At 40.7% G+C, this 9,039-nt stretch overlaps 1 non-coding gene across 1 annotated transcript; it reads right to left on the minus strand.

The window, feature by feature from the left end:
• Positions 1-6,630: 6,630 nt before the first annotated feature.
• Positions 6,631-6,737, minus strand: LOC148564503 (small nucleolar RNA R71). Its single transcript, XR_015884123.1, has one exon. It is a non-coding gene; the product is annotated as a small nucleolar RNA R71 (small nucleolar RNA).
• Between the last annotated feature and the right edge of the window lie 2,302 nt (positions 6,738-9,039).

Here is a 9,039-nt window from a genome sequence, read left to right on the forward strand (position 1 = left end):
GCATCTTGTTGGCGTGTAAACGCCCCTTGCTTGCCAATCCTAGCGTTAAACGCCAGGTTGCTGCCCATTTCTGGCGTTTAACGCCAGCTTTTCTTCCCTTTCTGGCGTTTAACGCCAGCTCTGTGCCCCTTTCTGGCGTTAAACGCCCAGAATGGTGCCAGACTGGGTGTTTAACGCCCATTCTACTACCCTTACTGGCGTTTAAACGCCAGTAAGCTTCTCCTCCAGGGTGTGCTATTTTTAATACTATTTTTCATTCTGTTTTTGCTTTTTCAATTATTTTTGTGACTTCACATGATCATTAACCTAAAAAAAAACATAAAATAACAATGAAAAATAAATAGATATAATAAAATTGGGTTGCCTCCCAATAAGCGCTTCTTTAATGTCAGTAGCTTGACAGTGGGCTCTCAAGGAGCCTTACAGATACTCAGAGCATGATGATGGCCTCCCAACACCAAACTTAGAGTTTGAATGTGGGGCCTCTGTTTGACTCTGCATTGAGAGAAACTTTTCATGCTTCCTCTCCATGATTACAAAGGGAAATCCTTGAGCTTTAAACACAAGGGAGTCCTCATTCACTTGAAGGACTAATTCTCCTCTGTCAACATCAATCACAGCTTTTGCTGTGGCTAGGAAGGGTCTGCCAAGGATGATGGATTCATCCATACACTTTCCAGTGTCTAGGATTATGAAATCAACAGGGATGTAGTGGTCTTCAATCTTTACCAAGACATCCTCTACAAGTCCATAAGCCTGTTTCCTTGAATTGTCTGCCATCTCTAGTGAGATTCTTGCAGCTTGTACCTCAAGGATCCCTAGCTTCTCCATTACAGAGAGAGGCATGAGGTTTATGCTTGATCCTAGGTCACACAGAGCCTTCTCAAAGGTCATGGTGCCTATGGTATAAGGTATTGAGAACTTTCCAGGATCCTGTCTCTTTTGAGGTAATCTCTGCCTAGTCAAGTCATCCAGTTCTTTGGTGAGCAAGGGGGGTTCATCCTCCCAAGTCTCATTACCAAATAACTTAGCATTTAACTGCATGATTGCTCCAAGGTACTTAGCAACTTGCTCTTTAGTAACATCTTCATCCTCTTCAGAGGAAGAATACTCATCAGAGCTCATGAATGGCAGAAGTAAATTCAATGGAATCTCTATGGTCTCAGTGTGAGCCTCAGATTCCCATGATTCCTCATTAGGGAACTCCTTGGAGGCCAGTGGACGCCCATTGAGGTCTTCCTCAGTGGAAATCACTGCCTTTCCCTCCTCTATGCCTTCGGCCATGTGGGATGTGTTTATGGCCTTGCATTCTCTCTTTGGGTTCTCTTCTGTATTGCTTGGGAGAGTACTAGGAGGGAGTTCAGTAACTTTCTTACTCAACTGACCCACTTGTGCCTCCAAATTTCTAATGGAGGATCTTGTTTCAGTCATGAAATTTTGAGTGGTTTTAATTAGATCAGAGACTATGGTTGCTAAGTCAGAATGGCTCTGGTTAGAATTCTCTGTCTGTTGCTGAGAAGATGATGTAAAAGGCTTGCTATTGCTAAACCTATTTCTTCTACCATTACTGTTGTTGAAGCTTTATTGAGGCCTCTGTTGGTCCTTCCATGAGAGATTTGGATGATTTCTCCATGAAGGATTATAGGTGTTTCCATAAGGTTCTCCCATGTAATTCACCTCTTCCATTGCTGGGTTCTCAGGATCATAAGCTTCTTCTTCAGATGAAGCTTCTTTGGTACTGCCTGTTGCTGCTTGTATTCCAGACAGACTCTGAGAAATCATATTGACTTGCTGAGTCAATATTTTGTTCTGAGCCAATATGGCATTCAGAGTATCAATATCAAGAACTCCTTTCTTCTGATTTGTCCCATTATTCACATGATTCCTTTCAGAAGTGTACATGAATTGGTTATTTGTAACTATCTCAATGAGTTCCTGAGCTTCTGCAGGCGTCTTCTTCAGATGAAGAGATCCTCCAGCAGAGCTGTCTAATGACATCTTGGACAGTTCAGATAGACCATCATAGAAGATACCTATGATGCTCCATTCTGAAAGCATGTCAAAAGGACACCTTCTGATCAATTACTTGTATCTTTCTCAAGCTTCATAGAGGGATTCACCTTCCTTTTGTCTGAAGGTTTGGACTTCCACTTTAAGCTTACTCAATTTTTGAGGTGGAAAGAATTTTGCCAAGAAGGCATTGACCAGCTTTTCCCAAGAGTTCAGGCTTTCTTTAGGTTGTGAGTCTAACCATATCCTAGCTCTGTCTCTTACAGCAAAAGGGAAGAGCATAAGTCTGTAGACCTCAGGGTCAACCCCATTGGTCTTAACAGTATCACAGATTTACAAGAATTCAGCCAAGAACTGATGATGATCTTCTAATGGAAGTCCATGAAACTTGCAATTCTGTTGCATTAGAGAAACTAATTGAGGTTTAAGCTCAAAGTTGTTTGCTCCAATGGCAGGGATTGAGATGCTTCTCCCATAGAAGTCGAGAGTAGGTGCAGTAAAGTCACCAAGCACCTTCCTTGCATTATTGGCATTGTTGTTGTTTTCGGCTGCCATGGCTTCTTCTTGTTTAAAAATTTCTGTTAGGTCTTCTACAAAGAGTTGTGCTTTAGCTTCTCTTAGCTTTCTCTTTAAGGTCCTTTCAGGTTCAGGATCAGCTTCAACAAGAATGCCCTTGTCCTTGCTCCTGCTCATATGAAAGAGAGAAGAGGAAAGTATGGAATCCTCTATGTCACAGTATAGAGATTCCTTGAGGTGTCAGAGGAAAAGAAGAAATAGAAGGAGGAGGTAGAGATGAGAATTCAAACTTATAGAGAGAGAGAGTCCAAATTGCTGATAGTGGAGGAGTGTTAGTGCTTAAATAGAAGGATGTGAGAAGAGGGGAAGAATTTTTGAAATTAAATTTAAAAAGATTTTGAAATAATCAAAAGAAATTTTGAAAAATTGATTGATGATTTTCAAAAATTAAAGTTGAGAAAGTAGTTAAGTGATTTTGAGATTAGAAATAAAAAAGATATGATTGAAAATTATTTTGAAAAAGATGTGATTGAGAAGATATGATTGAGAAGATATGTTTGAAAATCAAATTAAAAAAAGAAAGTTTTAAAATTAAAGTTGATTACTTGACTAACAAGAAATTAAAAGACATGATTCTAGAATTTAAAATTTGATCCTTTCTTAATAGGTAAGTAACAACTTGAAAATTTTGAATTAAATCATTAATTGTAGCAAGGATTTTCGAAAATGAAAAAAATGGAAAGAAAATTGATTTTGAAAAGATATGATTGAGAATATATGATTTGAAAAAGATTTGAATTAAAAACAAAATCTTACCTCTTGTGCCATCCTGGCGTTAAACGCCCAGAATGGTATCCATTCTGGCGTTTAACGCCCAAAATACTACCCTTTTGGGTGTTTAACACCCAGCCAGGTACCCTACCTGGCTGGCGTTTAAACGCCAGTTTTCCTTCCTCACTGGGCGTTTTGAACGCCCAGCTTTTTTTGTGTAATTCCTTGATGCCAGGGCATTTTGGCCAGTTTCACTGACCTTTTCTTTACTGTTTTTAAGGTAGTTTCATGCATTTTCTTAGAAAATAAGCTAGTTTTGGGTAGATATTCACTTACATCTTGATTCAAGCATACACTGTGCACTTTACATGATTTCATGAGAATTTTGCATGAATTATATGACAAATTGGATGATGCATGACTCATGACTTGGACTAGAACTTTGATGCACTTTGTTGCTTGATTTCAGGACAAAGGGAGCAAAGAAGAACCACGTTAGTAGCCACGTTAGTCCCACTAACGTGACCTCTAACGTGGAATGGGTGCTAACTTGCAAAGTTAATGAGAAAGGTAATCGCCAATAACGCCCTCGAAGCCATCATAAGCCCACGTTAAGAGTCACGTTAACTAAGTTAACGTGAACTCTAATGTGGAAGAAGACAACAAGGCCAACGTTAGTGACACTCTCCTTTGTCACTAACGTTGGACCAAGCTCATAATTGGCCACGTTAGTTACCACGTTAACTTAGTTAACGTGGACTCTAACGTTAAGAAGCAAAAGAGAAGCCAACGTTAGTGACATTCACCTTTGTCACTAACGTTGGCCAAGCCTCCATAAGCCACGTTAACTCCCACGTTAACTTAGTTAACGTGGAAGCTAACGTGGAGAGAGCAATTGATAGCCAACGTTAGTGACACTTACCTTTGTCACTAACGTTGGAGATGGCTAGCATGACTACGTTAGAAGCCACGTTAACTTAGTTAACGTGGACTCTAACGTGAGAAATAGGGGCACATTGGAACGTTAGTGACAAAGGTAAGTGTCACTAACGTTCTCGAAGGATTGGCATTACTACGTTAGAAGCCACGTTAACCTAGTTAACGTGGACTTTAACGTAGGGACAAGGGAGGACTCTCCACGTTATTGGGAAAGGTAAGTCCCAATAACGTGTGCGAAGGACTAAGAGGCAACGTTAGTGGTCACGTTAGTGCCACTAACGTTGAAGTCAACGTGATCATATTTGGGTTAGGAACGTTAGTGAAAAAGGTGATTGTCACTAACGTTCTCGAACCCACACTTTCACTTAACGTTGACACCACTAACGTCCTGAGTCAAAGTCCCTGCATACTTCACCTTTTCTCTCTGCAAGCAAAGCTAAGCCCAATGAAAAGGATAACTGCTTCAAACTCAAGATTCAGAGGCCCATACCCAAGACTTGAAGAGCCAACTAGAAGATGAGAAGAGTAGTATATATAGGAGTAGCTTGGAATTAGTTTGGGGAGTTGAAAACTTTAGGGAGCCTTTGGCATAGAACTACTCTCTGTATTTTACTTTCTCTGCACTTCTAGTTTTACTTTCATCATGTATTCTCCATCTTTGTTTTCATTTTCCAGAGCTATGAACAACTAAACCCCTTTCATTGGGTTAGGGAGCTCTATTGTAATTTGATGGATCAATATTAGTTTTTATTTTCCTTCTTCTATCTTTTCTCTTGATTTTACTAGAAAGCTTTCGATCTTCATCCAATTGGGTAGTTATCTTGGAAAAGAAGCTATTCATACTTGGATCTCTTCTGAACCTTGAAAAAGGAATGAAGAGATCATGCTAGAAATGCTTTCTCATGCTGGACCAAATTGGGTTTGGATGGATATGTGACTATAATCCTACCAACACTTGATTTGGGAAATGCATGTGGTATAATCAGTGACCATACTTCATCTCTTCTCATGAGTAATTGACCAAGGAATTGGCTATTGATCAAGATTTGAGAGATTGAATTACCAAGAAATTGGAATTCGATCACTTAAGATTGCCAAGGAGATCAATGAATGCATTGATTGAGGAAGAGATGAAAATGAACTTGATCCGGAGAATGCAACATCTCCTGAGCCCAATGAACTCCCCATTTCTGATCTTACCCATTCTCTTTAATTTCTGCCATTTACTTTTATGAGCAATTACCCTATTCCCGTTTAAGATTCTGCAATTTACTTTCCGCCATTTACATTCAGCTCTTTACTTCTAGCATTTACTGTTTCTGCTATTTACTTTCCCGCCATTTAATTTTCTGCAAATCTCAAATCAAATTCTGGTTTGCTCAACTAGAATATTCCTCTAATTAAAGTTGCTTGATCAATCAATCTCTGTGGGATTCGACCTCACTCTATTGTGAGTTTTTACTTGACGACAAATTCGGTACACTTGCCGAAGAAAATTTGTTGAGAGACAAGTTTTCCGTGCTATCAAGTTTATGGCGCCGTTGCTGGGGATTGATTTTGTATCAACAATGATTAAGTTCACTAGATTGAGTATTTGTTATTCTGTTGATTTAAATTTCTGTTTGAGCACTTTACTTTCGGTTTCAGTTGTTTTGTATTCCCATCCCTTTTAACCCCTTTATTTCAGTTGTTTACACTCTGTTTCACTCACCCACTAACTGTTTGATATATTGCATCACTAACACTAACATCATTTTTTTAGAATAGTCTCTGGATCTATTTCCTTGCTTGTACCTTGTTGGTTGTATGACAGGGAGAAGAAGCGGGGCTTCAACTTCCTTTGATTCTGAACCTGAAAGGACCTTCCTTAGATTAAGGAGGGAAGCAAGAGGAAATAGAGTAGTTGGTGCTGAGGAAGAGGAAGAGTACTTTGAACCAAACATGGAGGAGAATATGGAGAACCATCATGAAGAAGAGGCTCACAACCATGCCAGAGAAGGTCTAGCAAATCATGCTGGGCAAGAGAGAAGAGTTCTGGGTTCTTACATCAACCCAAACCCAGGAAACTGTGGAAGTAGCATCCAAAGGCCAACCATACATGCCAACAACTTTGAACTAAAGCCACAGCTCATCACCCTTGTTCAGAACAACTGTTCATTCAGAGGGAGTGTCCAAGAAGACCCCAATCAACATCTAACCACCTTCCTGAGGATATGTGATACTGTGAAGTCTAATGGTGTTCATCCTGACACCTATAGACCACTTTTGTTCCCTTTCTCACTCAAGGACAAGGCATCTAAATGGCTGGAGTCCTTCCCAAAGGAGAGTTTAGCAACCTGGGAAGATGTGGCGAATAAATTCTTGGCAAGATTCTATCCTCCTCAACGGATTAACATGCTGAGAGCTGAGGTGCAAACATTCAGGCAGCAGGATGGTGAGACTCTATATGAAGCATGGGAGAGGTTTAAGGACCTAACAAGGAGGTGTCCACCACATATGTTCAATGAATGGGTGCAGCTACACATTTTCTATGAAGGTCTTTCTTATAAATCAAAGAAAGCAGTAGACCACTCATCCGGGGGATCTCTGAACAAGAAGAAGACCATTGAGGAGGCCATAGATGTCATTGAAACTGTAGCAGAGAATGACTACTTCTATGCCTCCGAAAGAGGGAACACTAGAGGAGTGATGGAGCTAAATAATATAGATGCTCTGCTGGCCCAAAACAAGCTCATTACCAAGCAGTTGGCTGACCTCACCAAGAAAATGGAGAGGAACCAAGTAGCAGCAATCACCACCTCATCAACAACCCAAGAGGGAGTGAATGCAGAGGCAGAGAGTGAGTAGGAGCAAGCCAACTACATTGGGAATTCACCTAGACAAAATCATGACCCATACTCCAAGACCTACAACCCTGGTTGGAGGAATCACCCAAACTTTGGGTGGGAGAATCAATAAGATCAAAGCCAAGATCAGAGATGTCACAACCCCAACAACAATGCAGCTCACCAATAATTCACACAGAGAACATATCAACACCACCATAACAACACCTCTCCACATCCATATCAAAACTAGAATAACACTCCTCATCCTTCTACCTCCAATCCCAACCTACCATCATCTGATGACAGACTCTCAAGGATTGAGAACCAGCTGGAAAGCATATGCAAAGAGATTCAAGACAACAAGGTGTTCAAGAAGGAAGTGTGAGCAAATTTTAAGAACCAGGGAGACACCATCAAGGGGTTGGAATCTCAAGTGGGGTATCTCTCTGAGCAGATTCCCAAACCTACAGATGGATTCCCAAGTGACACAGAAAAATCCGAGAGGTGAAACAAAGAAAGTAAGATGGGAAGATTGCAAGATGGTCACTATAAGTGGTAAGGAGACTGAAGACAAGCCAAACAAGCCGTCATAACAACCTGGAGATACCTCAGCAGAGAAAAAGGAAAAAGATCACCAAGAACCAAAAATCTCACAACAGGAACTGCTGAGACTCTTTGCACCCTTTCCCTAACTACTCAATGGTGCTGTGGAGAAGAGAATATACTCAAGATTTCTTGACTTGTTTGCATCTCTGCATGTAAACATACCATTCATCAAGACCATCCTACAAATGCCTGCATACATCAAGTATATGAAGGAACTGCTTCCCAAGAAAAGCTCACTCAAGGGAAGCCAAACTATTGTGATGAACAAGGAGTGCAGCACCCTCATTCAACTAGAGTTGCCTACAAAAAGAAAGGACCCATGGAGCTTTCACATCCCCTGTGCCATAGGAGAAACAATGTTTGATAAAGCACTCTGCGATTTGGGAGCAAGCATCAACTTAATGCCTTTATCCCTTATGAAGAGGCTACAGATCAATGAGATAATGCCCACAGATGTAGTCATCAGGCTGGCTGACAAAACTCAAAAACAAGCAATAGGAGTGGTGGAAAACGTGTTGATAAAGGTTGGGAAATACTTTCTTCCCATAGACTTTGTCATATTGGACATGGAAGAGAGTCACACTCACCCAATCATATTGGGAAGACCATTCCTAGCTACAGCCAGAGCACTCATAGATGTGGAGCGAGGGGAGCTAATCTTGAGGATCCATGATGAACAACTCAGCTTTAATGTCTTCAAACTCTCACAAGAAACAGATCAAGAGTACAAGGAACCAAGGAAGAATCACAGTGAGATATTGAAGGAAGAAATAAGCACTGAAGCACAACCAGCACATCTGGGAACTCCCTTGATTGATGAACAAGGCAAATAGCAACTGCCACAGCTCAAAGAAAATCAGGAGGAACCTAAACCACCAGAACCATATGAGACCAGTAACCACATTTACTTAGAGGAGGAGGTCACAAAGAGTAAGAAAACATCACAAGAAACAAAGAAGAAGGTACCAAGGAGGTGGAGGAACAAGAAGATCCCTACCGAGGACTTCTCTCCAGGGGATAAAGTGATCTCAGCTTACTTCCCAAATATCCCCCCTGATCTCCCCACTGTACCATCTCAGTTACCTAAGGTCTTCACTATCAACAGAGTTCTCTCCTTGGAACATGTAGAGATCATTGATACAACCAATGGATATAGGTCCACAGCAAGAGGGGAGGACTTGAAGCATTATCAACCTCCCTGATGAAGGAGAAACGTCAAGCTAGTGACGCTAAAGAAGCGCTTCATGGGAGGCAACCCATGTTTTATATGCTTTTAGAAAATAGTGAATAAGTCAATATTCATGAATTCCAACCCAAACTTGACAAACACTTGGTGAAATCCTTATTAGGCAGTATATAGTAAAGAATA

Source organism: Arachis ipaensis, chromosome B5 (genome assembly GCF_059453495.1).
Source record: "Arachis ipaensis isolate K30076 ecotype BB chromosome B5, ASM5945349v1, whole genome shotgun sequence".
In the NCBI taxonomy this organism is placed as follows: domain Eukaryota; kingdom Viridiplantae; phylum Streptophyta; class Magnoliopsida; order Fabales; family Fabaceae; genus Arachis; species Arachis ipaensis.